At 38.3% G+C, this 14,637-nt stretch overlaps 2 long non-coding RNA genes across 2 annotated transcripts in view; both read right to left on the bottom strand.

Annotated features, from left to right (window-relative positions):
• Positions 1-13,844, bottom strand: part of LOC134810049 (uncharacterized) — a 30,267-nt gene extending 16,423 nt beyond the window's left edge. Inside the window, exon 1 of the long non-coding RNA XR_010157135.1 lies at positions 881-13,844. This is a non-coding gene — a long non-coding RNA (uncharacterized LOC134810049). The remainder of the gene's footprint in view (positions 1-880) is intronic.
• Positions 1-14,637, bottom strand: part of LOC104006330 (uncharacterized) — an 82,520-nt gene that overhangs the window by 55,493 nt on the left and 12,390 nt on the right. The gene's annotated exons all lie outside the window — the stretch shown is intronic.

Here is a 14,637-nt window from a genome sequence, read left to right as displayed (position 1 = left end):
TTCTGGTGCCTGTGGTATTCCTTGGTCTGTGGCTGCATCCTTTGCTCTCTGTGGTCCTACCATCTCCTTCTCTTCTGGGTGTATATTACCGCTCATCTATAACAAGTGATTGCATTTAGGGCCCACCCAGATAATCCAGGATCATTTTCCCATGTCAAAATTATTCATCACAAAGCTCCTTTGTTTGCCATGTAAGCTAGTACATATAGTCTCCAGAGATTAGCCACTGATTAAATTTTTGGGGGAGAAGGTCATTTTGTCACAAATGGTTGTCTTTTAAATAACAAAATAATGTCAAGATTCCTTTTTAGAGCCTCAGGTGTAACTGTGTCTGATGAGTATTATATATCTTTGAATCTTGTATGTAAATTTACAGTCTCATCTAAAATGGCAGGATCGAGATGCTATTCTATAGATAGAGTTGCTGGAAACTTACAGAAGGGTCTTCTGGTTGACAGGGTAAAAATTGGCATCCATTTTTCTTACACAGTGGTTGGTCAGAATGTTCTGTAACTCTGTAATGCTATGTGTTTTACTATATATCAAACTTGTCCAACCCTCGGACTGCAGTCCGCATGTGGCCCAGGACAGCTTTGAATGAGGCTCAACATGGCTTTGAATGCAGCCCAACACAAATTTATAAACTTTCTTAATATATCATACTTTTTTTGTGTGATTTTCTTTTAAGCTCATCAGCTATTGTTAGTGTTAGTGTATTTTATGTGGGGCCTAAGACAATTCTTTTTCTTCCAAGGTGGCCCAGGGAAGCCAAAAGATTGGACATCCGTGCTATGTATGTTTTCCTCCAAGTATGATGTCTTTGGGTTAGATAGCTGAAAAGGTAGAATCATAGTCAAGGCTCTGAATTGCTCTTACTTACCTAGTAACCACGGCTAAGCTGTTTGCTTTCATAGCCTGCTTCTCACTCCCCAATGGGCAATGATCAACTCAAGAGGACGATATGATGGTTGGTGTGGTGCCAGGTCCAGCTCTGCCTTTTTAAGATGAAAATCGTAAAACCATTTGGGTGAAAAGTCAAAACTTATGGAAATTTTTTTGAATGCTTTGAAGCTGTGATGCCAACCACTGCATTTTTGGGAGCTGTGAATGGATATGGAGGAGCATGCTATCTGCTGTCCTCTGAATGCTTAAACAGTGTGGGGACCTGGCCTTGCACCTTCTCACAGAAATGCCACAGGTTAGGGCAACACAATAATACCTGTCTCTCCTCATATGAGCATTTCTTTTTATAATTAATGTTTTTGAGAGGTGATTTCAAGGTACGTGACCGAAAAGTGTCATTTATCTATCCCTTGAGAATTATCATAAATTGAAGTCTCTTCTCATGATATTCCCAGGAAAGGATGCAAAGATTCTGGCTGGGTGTGTTAAATTTACCAGTAAGAGTGTTAAATGTTACCAGCCTGGCCGATATGGTGAAACCCCATCTCTACTCAAAATTCAAAAATTAGCCAGGCATGATGGCGGGTGCCTGTAATCCTAGCTACTCTGGAGGCTGAGGCATTAGAATAGCCTGATCCTGGGAGGCAGAGGTTGCAGTGAGCAGAGATTGTGCCACTGCACTCAAGCCTGGGTGACAGCGTGAGACCCTGTCTCAAAAAAAAAAAAAAGTGTTAAATGTGATGTTTGTTCTGTAAACTGTTGTTAGGGTTTCGAAAGACTTACTGAATGTCTTCCCTAACCCCACATTTAAATTAATTAATGTATAGGGGAGAAACCAAAGAGATAGACAACAAAATCACTGCCTTTATTACTAATCAGGCTGTTTGCACACAACGGCTCCCTCCTCTGCAAAAGTGGGCTTCCTGTTCAGCACCCCTGCATTGAACCCAACTGGTTATTGATGAGCTGAAGATTTCAGCCTTCCCTGACCTTGAAAATTTATGATACAGATAATCCAAGAATAGATGCTATTTCAGATTTCCAAATAAACAGAGAACAAAAGACAAACAGGTTCAGCCCTAATTCTTTCCCTAATACAGCCAATCAAATAATTAACTTTGTTTTCTATTTAGGAGGGGTGAGTAGGACAGAAAGGAGAGGCCAAATTAATGTAAATAAGACATCCACGGGGAAATATGCTGAATTTTTCTATTAAATTTATGTTCTTTCCTTATATGTCTTATTTATTTTGGTAAGTCAAAATTTAAGTCATAAAGATGGCAAAGGTTCCCCAAGTGCCCAAATCACCCTAATAAAGTAACTTCCCTCAAGCTAGGCAGGAATATCCAGGGACTCTTTAAGAGGAAAGCATGATGGTAGCAATTGGATTACTGGCCAAAGCATAACTAGGGGCAGATGGAGAGTCACAGATTGTGTTGCTTGTACATGATGTGGAACACAGAAATTGTTGCTCATAGCATGACTTGAGTCATTGACTAAGAGTTTACGCGGGAAATGCCTGGAAAAGAGAAACCGTATAAAACATACATATGTATCTTTATATCTACCTCTATATCTCTCTATACCTATGTCTCCATATTATGTATCTATGTATCTACCTAACAAGGGAGAACATAATGCAGGAAAACCATTGCACAGGTGAGGGAGGGGCAGAGAGCCAAAAGAGAATGCAAGTACGCAGGGATCAGTGTCAGCAGGAAGCCACTGCACCAGGCCAGTGAGTACCATGAGGAAGTGATGGAGGTGATGTAGCTCACCTGTGGGTGCCTCCCTGGGGAAACTGAGGCCATCACACAGCCACTGCCATTGGAAGTGGGTAAAGAGAAGACAAGGCTGGCTTGATTCTTCTCTCCACCTCCCAGTCTCCCTCTAGTGCCTCACAGGGCCACATCCAGTGAGTTGTCCATGGATCTATCACTGAGGAACACATCACAGAGCATCAGACCTTGCAGTTCAAACTACAGCAGGGGAAAAGAGTAGAATCCACCAGAGAGCCAAGTTGCCCAGGGTCACTAACAGGAAGAATGATTTTCTATCCCCTTTTAATCAGGGAAACATGTAATCTTTAGAAAAAAAATCTGCAATCATGGTTGTTTTGTTGAAATGAATCTAAGGTGGAAAGTCTTAATAACTTCAAAAATGGTGAAAAATATAAAAAGAAGAGCAGTTTTAGATAATTTTGTAAAACGGTATGAACCATGAAAATATCCAGAAATTTTGAGGATGTCGTTATATCAATAGTAAAATGCAGTAAAATATTTCATCTCTATTTCAATGATTGTCAAATAAAATAATCTGGGTTCCATGTAATCTCTTTGGAATGAAAGAAAATACACAATGTAATTTTTTACAAGATTCTCAGTATTTAAGGTATTTAATGAAATATCTGGAAAAGTTGTCTTCTGTAATTTGTTCCAGCTATCTTTATAATATTTTTAAGACATAACTTGAATGCTCTTCTTCGTGTTATAATTAATACATCATAAGTTTTCCTGAAAAAATTTAAAGAGTAAGTGAACAAATAAATAGTAATTATTATTGTAGAAAGTAAATTCTTTATACTTGCTTTAGCTTTTATTGTTTCAAGGAATACCAAGTCTACTCAGAGTCAAGTACTCTTCTAGGTGAAGGGGTTACAAAAGTGAACAAAACACAAAATGTTCATGCCTAAACGTGTAAAACAAATAAGAGACAAGGTCAATATTCACAAGAGGCTATGTTGTAGTTATTGACAGGTTTCACAGAGGAAAAGACATACAGAAGTAGAGAGAAAAGTTCATGTAGTTTGATGGAGAAATTCAATTTTGGAAAGAGTTGCCAGAAAAGTTTCAGGAAGATGAGGCTTGAAATAAAAGCGAAGACAATGAGGCAGAGAGCAATCAGGTGACTGGAAGCAGGCTGTGGACCAAGAGCAGTGGGTGCACAGCTCTAATGCATGGCTGGGACATCTACAAGAGGGAGGACACCGGTGTAGCACAAATGGAAACGATGACAATTCACGGTTAGAGACCCAGTCATGGTTAGGACTGAGGGAAGAGCAGACAGGTCATTGAAAGCATTTTTTTTTTCCCCCAGAAAGCCATGGATAGTTTTTAGTAATAGAGGAGCATGCTCTAACTGTTTAGCGAGGATGACTCTGACTGATAGGCTGAGACTAGACTGTGATGATGGGGGAGTAGGCAAGAGTGGAAGCAGGAAGATAGGTAGAAGGATGTTGCAGTAATCCAAATAACAGGAGATGATACTTTGGTTTCTGGTTATGACAGTGAGTCGCAAGACTCTCCTTCCAGTGGAGAACAAGCATAAAACTGGACAGAATTGATGAGTCAACTGTTTTTGGACATTAGGCAACAGAAAACCAAGATACAAGTTGCAAGGAAAATCTAAACATAGAACCAAGCCTGAAGATAGCACTGCCATCCTGCCTGCCGAGACACAAGGAGGTGAAACCCAAACAGAGTAGCACAGTTGTTGAATTAAAAGGTCAGAGATTGGAGTTTTAACCTGCTGAAGTGGCTGGCAATCAGGAAGTGAAGCAGATGTACAGAGGAGTGGCTGCAGAAGTGGCAATGGGACTCACTTTGAATCCTTGTACAGGGCTGGACATGTATCCACAAAGGACTCCTTGAGGCCTTGCAGAGAGGACTTGCTACAGAGTTGGCAGCTGAACAGAGATACAAGAGGTCCTGTAGGACTCATGGATGTTGATGTTCTGACATAACAACAGTGGAGAAACCTCACTACACACCTTGAGCATTCACTTAAGATCCCAGGAAATGATACGTCTCATACAGAAGACTCACATTTTACTATAAAGTCAACATCCTAGGATTTAATTGAAAAGTAAAATAGATACATCGTAACAAAAGAAAACAGCTTGACAGGATCTACCTGTCAAGTAATTTGGTTATCTCTCATAAAAATATTTAACATCTTTAAAAAGAAGACAAACTAAGACACGATACCATTCATAACATTCAACAAATAATAAAATTTACTGTGTTAGGCCATTTTTTTGCATTGCTATGAAATACCTGAGACTGAGTAATTTATAGAGAAAAGAGGTTTAATTGGCTCATGGTTCTGCAAGCTGTACAAGCTTGGCTTCAGCATCTGCTTCTGGTGAGAGCCTCAAGAAGTTTGCAATCATAGCAGAAGGCAAAGGGGAAGTTGGCCTGTCACATAGTAAGAGTGGGAGCAAGAGAGTGAAGGGGGAGGTGCTATACACTTTTAAACAAACCATATCTCACAAGAACTCACTCACTATCGCAAGGACAGCATACCAAACCATTCATGAGGGATTTGCCCCATGACCCAAACACCTGCCACAAGGCCCCACCTCCAACATCAGGGATGATATTTTAACATGAAATTTGGATGGAACAAACATGCAAAGTTTTATCATTTACTGTATGTGCAAAGAAGCAGGAAAACATGACCCATTAAAAAGGAGGAAAAAGCATTTAAGAGAAACAGATTCAAAGATAAGCAAAAATTGTGACAAAAAATTTGAAACAGCATATTAAATATATTCAAGAACTTTAACAAAAAGATTATAATGTATAAACTGACGGAAAAGATCTCCAGAGACATAAAAACTATGACAAATAATTAAATGGCAATTCTAGAACTAAAAATTACAGCATCCGAATTGAAAAATAAAATGAATGGGCTTAACAGTGAATTAGATACGGCAGTAGAAAGAACTGATAAACTTAAAAAGAGGTCAATAAAAGTTATCCATGCTGAAGAACCAAGAGAAAAAAACTGACTAGAGCCTCACTGACTCATGGGACAATGTCAAGCAGACAAACATAGATTGAATGTGAATTCCAAAACCAAGGAGATAGAGAATGGAGTAGAAAACATTAGTTGAGAAATGATGATAAAACTCCAAAATCGTTTCAAAAACAACCCCTTATAGATTCACATGAAGGAAAATGCCTTGAAGAATAAATTTTAAAAAAGAGAGCTACACACATCATAGTCAAACTGCTGAGAGTAAAATATAAAAATAAATCTTAAAAGCAGATGGAAGTCTTAGTTATTACCTCATGTACCCTATGAATATATACACCAATTATGTACCCACAAAAATAAAAACATAAAATAAAATAATTAAACAATGAAAAACAAGCAGACAGAGGAAAAGACTTATTAAATAAAGAGTAAGAGAGTAATAATATAAATGACACCTGATTCACATAAGAAGCAATGATGGATAGAAAACAATAAAACAACATAGTAAATATGCTGAAAGTGCTGAAAGGAAAGAAAAAAGTCAACCCTAAAATAGGTCCATATATGAAGATCACGTAATTTTTGAAAAAGGTGCCAAGGCATTTTCTTGGAGAAATGAAAGTCTTTTTAAACCACTTCATTGATGAATGATTAACATACAAATGACTGTAGAAATATAATGTACATAACTTCATGAGTCTGGAGATAAGTCTACACCCAAGAAACTCAGCAAGATCTATGTCATAAATCTATCCATCACCTTCAGAAGATTTCCCATTCTCTATTTGTTTATAATAATTATTTTTGGATAAGATTACTTAACATGATATCTGCAACCAAAGGAAAATTTTAAGTATATAATACAGTATTGTTAACTTTAGGCACTATGCTGTATAATAGCTCTTTAGGACTTACTTGTCTTGCATAGCAGAAGCTGTGTACCTCCTGGTTTCCTGCTTCCCTAAGCCCCTGGTAATCACCTTTCCACTCTCTGCTTCTAGGAGTTTGACTATTTTCAATTCTTTATGTAACTAGTGTGTTAGTCCATTCACACGCTGCTGTAAAGAACTGCCCAAGACTGAGTAATCTACAAAGAAAAAAAGTTTAATTGACTCACAGTTCCACAGGCTGGGGAGGCCTCAGGAGACTTAGAATCATGGTGGAAGGGGAAACAAGCACATCTTTCTTCACATGATGGCAAGAAAGAGAAGAATGAGAGCTGAGTAAAAGGGGAAGCCCATTATTTAAAACCATCAGGTCTCCTGAGAATGTACTCACTATCGTGAGAATAGCATGGAGGAAACTGCCCTCATGATTCAATTATCTCCCACAGGGTCCCCCCTATGACACATGGGGATTATGGGAACTACAATTCAAGATGAGATTTGAGTGGGGACACCACCAAACCATACCATTCTATTCCAGGTCCCTCTCAGATCTCATATCCTCACATTTTAGAGCACAGTCATGCATTTCCAGCAGTCCCCCCAGAGTCTTAGCTGATTTCAGCATTAACCCAAAAGTCCAAGTCCAAAGTCTCATCTGTGACAAGGCAAATCCCTTCCAACTATGAGCCTGTAAAATCAAATGCAAGTTAGTTACTTCCTAGATACAATGAGAGTACAGGCATTGGGTAAATACCCCCTCTCCAAATGGGAGAAATTGCCCAAAACAAAGGGGCCATAGGCCCCATGCAAGTCCAAAATCCAATAGGACAGTCATTAAACCTTAAAGTTCCCAAATGATTTCTTTTGACTCCACGTCTTTGATGGAGAAATTCAATTTTGGAAAGAATTGCCAGAAAAGTTTCAGGAAGATGAGGCTTGAAATAAAAGTGAAGACATGCTGATGCAAGAGGTGGTTTCCCATGACTTTGTGCAACTCTGCTCCTGCAGCTATGCAGGGTACATCCCCCCTGTCAGCTTCTTTCACAAGCTGGCATTGAGTGTCTGTAGCTTTTTCAGGCACATATTGCAAGCTGTCAGTGGATCTACCATTCTGGGGGCTGGAGGACAGTGATCCTCTTCTCACAGCTCTAGTAGGCAGTGCCCCAGTGGGGACTCTGTGTGTCTGTGTGCAGGCTCCAACCCCACGTTTATCTTCTGCACTGCCCTAGCAGAGGTTCTCCATGAGGGTTCTGCCCCTGCAGCAAATTTCTGCCTGGACATCCAGGCATTTTCATATATCATCTGAAATCTTAGTGGAGGTTCCCAAATCTCAGTTCTTGACTTCTGCACATCCAGAGTCCCAACAACATATGTAAGCCACAAAGGCTTGGGGCTTGCATCCTCTGAAGCAATGACTTGAGCTCTATGTAGGCCCCTTTTAGCCATGGCTGGGGTGCAGGGCACGAAGTCCTGAGACCGCACAAAGCAGCAATGTCCAGGGCCTAGCCCATGAAAGTATCTTTTTCCTCCTAGACCTTTGAGCCTGTGATAGAAGAGGTTGCCACGAACACCTCTGACATGCCCTGGAGACATTTTCCTCCTTGTCTTGGTGATTCACTTTGGCTCCTCATTACTCATGCAAATTTCTTCAGCTGGCTTGAATTTCTTCTCAGAAAATGGGTTTTTCTTTTCTATAGCATTGTCGGGCTGCAAATTTTTTGAACTTTTATGCTGTGCTTCTCTTTTAAACATACGTTCCAATTCCAAACCATATCTGTGTGAATAGAGAAAACTGATCACCTTTAACAGCACCCAAGTCATCTCCTGAATGCTTTACTGCTTGGAAATTTCTTTTGCCAGATACCCTAAATCATCTGTCTCAAGTTCAAAGTTCCACAGATCTCTAGGGCAGGGGCAAAATGCAACCAGTCTCCTTGCTAAAACATAGCAAGAGTCACCCTTATTCCATTTCCCAAAAAGTTCCTCATCTCCCTCTGAGACCACCTCAGCCTGGACTTAATATCACTGTCAGCATTTTGGTCAAAGCCATTCAACAAGTCTCTAGGAAGTTCCAAACTTTCCCACATCTTTCTGTCTTCTTCTGAGCCCTATAAACTATTCTAACCTCTGCCTATTACCCAATTCCAAAGTTACTTCCACATTTTTGGGTATCTTTACAGTAGCATCCTACTGCCTGGTACCAACTTACTATACTATATTAATTCATTATCAGGCTGATATACAGAACTGCCTGAGACTGGGTGATTTACAAAGGAAAGAGGTTTAATTGACTCATAGTTATGCAGGTGGGAAAAGCCTCAGAAAACTGACAATTATGATGGAAGGGGAAGAAAACACCTCCTTCTTCATTTGATGGCAGGAAGGAGAAGAATGAGAGCCAAGTGAAGGAGGAAGCCCTTTATAAAATCTTCAGATCTCCTGAGAACTTACTCACTATCATGAGAATAGCATGGGGAAAACTGCTTCCATGATTCAATTACTTCCCGCTGGTCCTTCCCATCACACATGAGAATTATGAAAACTACAATTCAAGATGAAATTTGGGTGGGGACACACCCAAATCATATAAAGTGGTATCATGTGGTATGTGTCCTTCTGTGACTGGTTTATTTCCCTTAGCATAAGGTCTTCCACGTTCATCCATGTTGACACAAGTGGCAGGATTTCTTTCTTCTTAACATTAAACAATATTCCATTGTATGTATATGACACATTTCTTTTATCCATTCATCTATCAATGGACATTATGGTTGTTTCTATATGTTGGAAATTGTGAATAAACAATGCTGCAATGAACATGGAAATGCAGATCTGTCTTCAACAGACCGATTTCAATACTTTTGCATATATACAGAGAAGAGAGATTGCTGCCTCATATGTTAGCTCTCTTTAAATTTTTGGAGAATCTCCCTATTCTTCTTCATAGTGGCTGCACCAATTTACATTTTACCAACAGTCTACCAGGCTTTTTTTTCCACATCCTTCCTAATACTTGTGTTTTTCTTTTGTTTTGATAATAGCCATTTTCATGGCTGTGAGGTGATAGCTCATTGTGGTTTCAATTTGTATTTCTCTGATGATTGGTAATGTTGAGCACCTTTTCATATACCTGCTGTTCATTTGCATGTCTTCTTTGGGGAAGTGCCTATTCAGTTTCTTTTCCATATTTTAAATATGGTTATTTATTGATTGATTGCTGTTGAGTCTTAGAAATTCGTTACGTATTTTGGAAGTTAACCCCTTATCAGACTCATGATTAGCAAATAATTTTCCTTTTTCTGTAGGTTAATTTTATATTTGATTGTTTCCTTTAATATACAGAAGAATTTTTATTTGGTAGAATTCTACTTTTCTATTTTTGCTTGTGTTTCCTGTGCTTTTCTTGTCATATCCAATAAATTATTGGCAAGGCTAATGTCCAGAAGATTTTCCCCATGTTTTCTAAGAGTTATATGTTTTCAGTTCTTACATTTAAGTCTTTAATTCATTTGGAGTTAATTTTTATGTATGGTGTAAGATAAGGGTACAATTTCATTCTTTTGCATGTGGACATCCAGGTTTTACAGCAACATTTATTAAAGAAACCATTTTTTTCCATTGTGTGTTCTTAACATCCTTGTTGAAGATCAGTTGACTATGAATGTGTTATTTATTCCTGGGCTCCCTATTCTGTTCCATTGGTCTACATTTCTTTTCTTATGCCACTACCATAGTGTTTTGATTACTGTTGCTTTGAAATTTGAAAATGTGTTGACTTTTCTTGCTCAAAGTCATTTTGGGTATTTGAATCTTTTGTGGTTTTATATAAATTTTAAACTTTTAAATTTCTATTTCTATTAAAATGTGCCATTGAGATTTTGACAGAAATTACAATAAGTCTGTAGATTACCTTGGATAGTATGGGCTTTTAAACAATATTAATTCTTCCAATCTGTGAATATGTGATATCTTTCCATTTATTTATGCTGGCTTTATTTCTTTCATCATTATTTTAGTTTCCAATGCACAAATCTTTCACATTTGCTATGATTTGAATCTTGGTCATAAAACTCATCAAAAACTCAATTAAAACTTAATTGGCATTGTATCAGTATTAAATAGTGAAAACATTAGAAAGTGATTTGGCTATAAGGGCTCTGCCCTCACGGGCAAAATTGATGTTATTATAAAAGGGTGAATTCAGCCCCAACTTGGTCCCCCTTTACTCTCTGCCCTTCTAATATCTGATGCCTTTTGCCTTGTGATGGCAGAGCAGAAGACCCTCATAAGATGCTGCTACCTTAATCTTGGGATTCCCAGTTTTCAGAGCTGTAAGCCAATAAATTTCTGTTTGTCATAAATTACCCGGTCTGTGGTATTCTGTTACAGCAGCACAAAACAGACTAAGACAACATTTCTGGTTAAGTTTATTTCCAAGTCTTTTATTCTTTTGGATGCTATTGCAAATGTGATTGTTTTCTTAATTTGCTATTAGGATATTTTATTGTTAGTGCACAGAAATACAACAGGTTTTTGCTTGTCAATTATGTATTATGCAACCTTACTGAATTTGTTTATTAGTTCTAACAGTTGTGTGTGTAGATGTGTACACATTATGGTTTTCTACATATAAAATTATGACATCTGAAAAGAGAGATAATTTTACTTCTTCCTTTCAGAGTTGAATGCATTTTCTTTCTCTTGGATAATTGCTCTGGTAATAATTTACAGAAATATGTTGAATAGAAGTGGTAAGAGGTGGCATCCTTTCCTTATTCCAGGATTGCAGAGAAAAAGCTTTCAGTTTCTAATCACTGAGGATGATGATGTTAGCTTCTTGCTTTTCCTATTTTCCCTTTATTGCATTGAAGAAAGTTTCTTCTATTCCTAATTTGTTGGAATTTTTTTTACTATAAAAGAGTGTTGAATTTTGTCAAAAAGATTTGAGATGACATGATTATGGGACTTTTTATCCTTCATTCTGTTAATCTAGTGTATTGCACTGTTTAATATGCACACATTGAACTATCTATATATCACAGGGATAAGTCCTACTTCGTCATGGTGTTTGATTTTTTAAAATATACTATAAAATTTGCCCATGCTTTTGTCCTGAATGGTATTGCCTAGGTTTTCTTCTAGGTTTTTTATGGTTTTAGCTCTTACATTTAAGGCTTTAATTCATCTTGAGTTAATTTTTGTCTAAGATGTAAGAAAAGGGTCCAGTTTCAGTTTTCTGCATATGGCTAGCCAGTTTTCCCAACACCATTTGTTAAATAGGGAATCCTTTCCCCATTGCTTGTCTTTGTCAAGTTTTTCAAAGATCAGATGATTGTAGATGTTAAAACACCAAAAGCAATGTCAACAAAAGCCAAAATTGATAAATGGGATCTAATTAAACTAAAGAGCTTCTGCACAGCAAAAGAAACTATCATCAGAGCGAACAGGCAACCTACAGAATGGGAGAAAAGTTTTGCAATCTATCCATCTGACAAAGGGCTAATATCCAGAATCTACAAAGAACTTAAACAAATTTACAAGAAAAAAAAACCAACCCCATCAAAAAGTGAGCAAAGGATATGAACAGACACTTCTCAAAAGAAGACATTTTTGCAGTAAAAAAAATATGAAAAAAAGCTCATCATCACTGGTCATTAGGGATATGCAAATCAAAACCACAATGAGATACCATCTCGAGCCAGTTAGAATGGTGATCAGTAAAAAGTCAGGAAACAACAGATGCTGGAGAGGATGTGGAGAAATAAGAACGATTTTACACTGTTGGTGGGAGTGTAAATTAGTTCAACCATTGTGGAAGACAGTGTGCGATTCCTCAAGGATCTAGAACCAGAAATACCATTTGACCCAGCAATCCCATTACTATGTATATACCCAAAGGATGATAAATCATTCTACTATAAAGACACATGCACATGTATGTTTATTGCAGCACTCTTCACAATAGTAAAGACTTGGAACCAACCCAAGTGCCTATCAGTGATAGACTGGATAAAGAAAATGTGGCAAATAGGCACTATAGAATATATGCAGCCATATAAAAGGATAAGTTCATGTGCTTTGCAGGGACATGGATGAAGCTGGAAAACATCATTCTCAGCAAACTAACATAGGAACAGAAAACCAAACAGCACATATTCTCACTCATAAGTGGGAGTTGAGCAACGAGGACACATGGAAACATCACACACTGGGGCCTGTCAGGGGGTGGGTGGCTAGGGGAGGGATAGCATTAGGAGAAATGTCTAATGAGACACCCAAATCTCATCTCGAATTGTAGCTCCCATAATTCCTTCATGCTCTGGGAGGAAACAATGGGAGATAATTAAATCATGTGGGCAGTTTCCCCTATACTGTCCTTATTGTAGTGAATAAGTCTCACGAGATCTGATGGTTTTATAAGGGGAAACACTTCTCACTTGGTTCACACTCTTCTCTGATGCCATGTGAAATGTGCCTTTCACCTTCAACCGTGATTGTGAGGCCTCCCCAGCCATGTAGAACTGTGAGTCCATTAAACCTCTTTCTTTTGAAAATTGCCCAGCCTTGAGTATGTCTTTATTAGCAGCATGAAAATGAACTAATACAATAAATTGGTACCAGTATAGTGGGGTGCTGCTGAAAAGATAACTGAAAATATGGAAGTGACTTTGGAACTAGGTCACAGGCAGAGGTTGGAACAGCTTGGAGGGCTCAGAAGAAGGCAGGAAAATGTGGGAAAGTTTGGAAACCCTTAGAGACTTGTTGAATGGCTTTGACCAAAATGCTGATGATATGGACAATGAAATCCAGACTGAGGTGGTCTCAGATGAAGATGAGGAACTTATTGGGAACAGGAACAAAGGTGACTCTTGTTATGTTTTAGTGGGGACTGGTTGCATTTTGCCCCTGCCCTAGAGATCTGTGAAACTTTGAACTTCAGCGAGATGATTTAGGGTATTTGGTGGAAAAAATTTGTAAGCAGCAAAGCATTCAAGATGTGATGTGGATGCTGTTAAAGGCATTCAGTTTTAAAAGGGAAAACTGAGCATAAAAGTTCAGAAAATTTACTGAGAATGATGGTTTCCAATTTCATCCATGTCCCTACAAAGGATATGAACTCATCATTTTTTATGGCTGCATAGTACTCCATGGTGTATATGTGCCACATTTTCTTAATCCAGTCTATCATCGCAAGAACAAAAAACCAAACACCGCATATTCTCACTCATAGGTGGGAATTGAACAATGAGATCACATGGACACAGGAAGGGGAATATCATACTCTGGGGACTGTGGTGGGGAGGGGGGAGGGGGGAGGGATAGCATTGGGAGATATACCTAATGCTAGATGACGAGTTAGTGGGTGCAGCGCACCAGCATGGCACATGTATACATATGTAACTAACCTGCACAATCTGCACATGTACCCTAAAACTTAAAGTATAATAAAAAATAAAAAATAAAAAAAATAAAAATAAATAAAAAAAAAAGTTCAGAAAATTTGCAGCCTGACAATGTGATAGAAAAGAAAATCCCATTTTCTATGTGGTACATATATACCATGGAATAACATGCAGCCATAAAAAGGAATAAGATCATGTATTTTGCAGGGACATCAACGAAGCTGGAAGCCATCATCCTCAGCAAACTAACAAAGGAACAGAAAACCAAACAGTGCATGTTCTCACTCATAAGTGGGAGTTGAATGCTGAGAACACATGGACACAGAGAGGGAAACAGCACACACCAGGGCCTGTTGGGGGCTGGGGGTGAGGGGAGGGAACTTAGAGAATGGGTCAATAGGTTCAGCAAACCACCATAGCACACATATACCTATGTAACAAACCTGCACATTCTACACATGTATCCCGTTTTTTTTAGAAGAAAGAAAATAAATACATGCAATTCATAAAAATTATTTAGAAAAGAAAAGAAAATCCCATTTTCTGAAGAGAAATTCAAGCCAGCTATAGAAATTTGCATAAATAATGAGGAGCCAAATGTTAATCACCAAGACAACGGGGAAAATGTCTCCAGGGTAGGTCAGAGACACTTGCACCAGGCCCTCCCATTACAGGTCCAGAGG

The sequence above is a fragment of the Pan troglodytes genome, chromosome 4 (genome assembly GCF_028858775.2).
Source record: "Pan troglodytes isolate AG18354 chromosome 4, NHGRI_mPanTro3-v2.0_pri, whole genome shotgun sequence".
NCBI lineage: Eukaryota > Metazoa > Chordata > Mammalia > Primates > Hominidae > Pan > Pan troglodytes.
The sequence above is the reverse complement of the archived record's forward strand: the minus strand, read 5'-3'. Positions and strand labels throughout refer to the sequence as shown.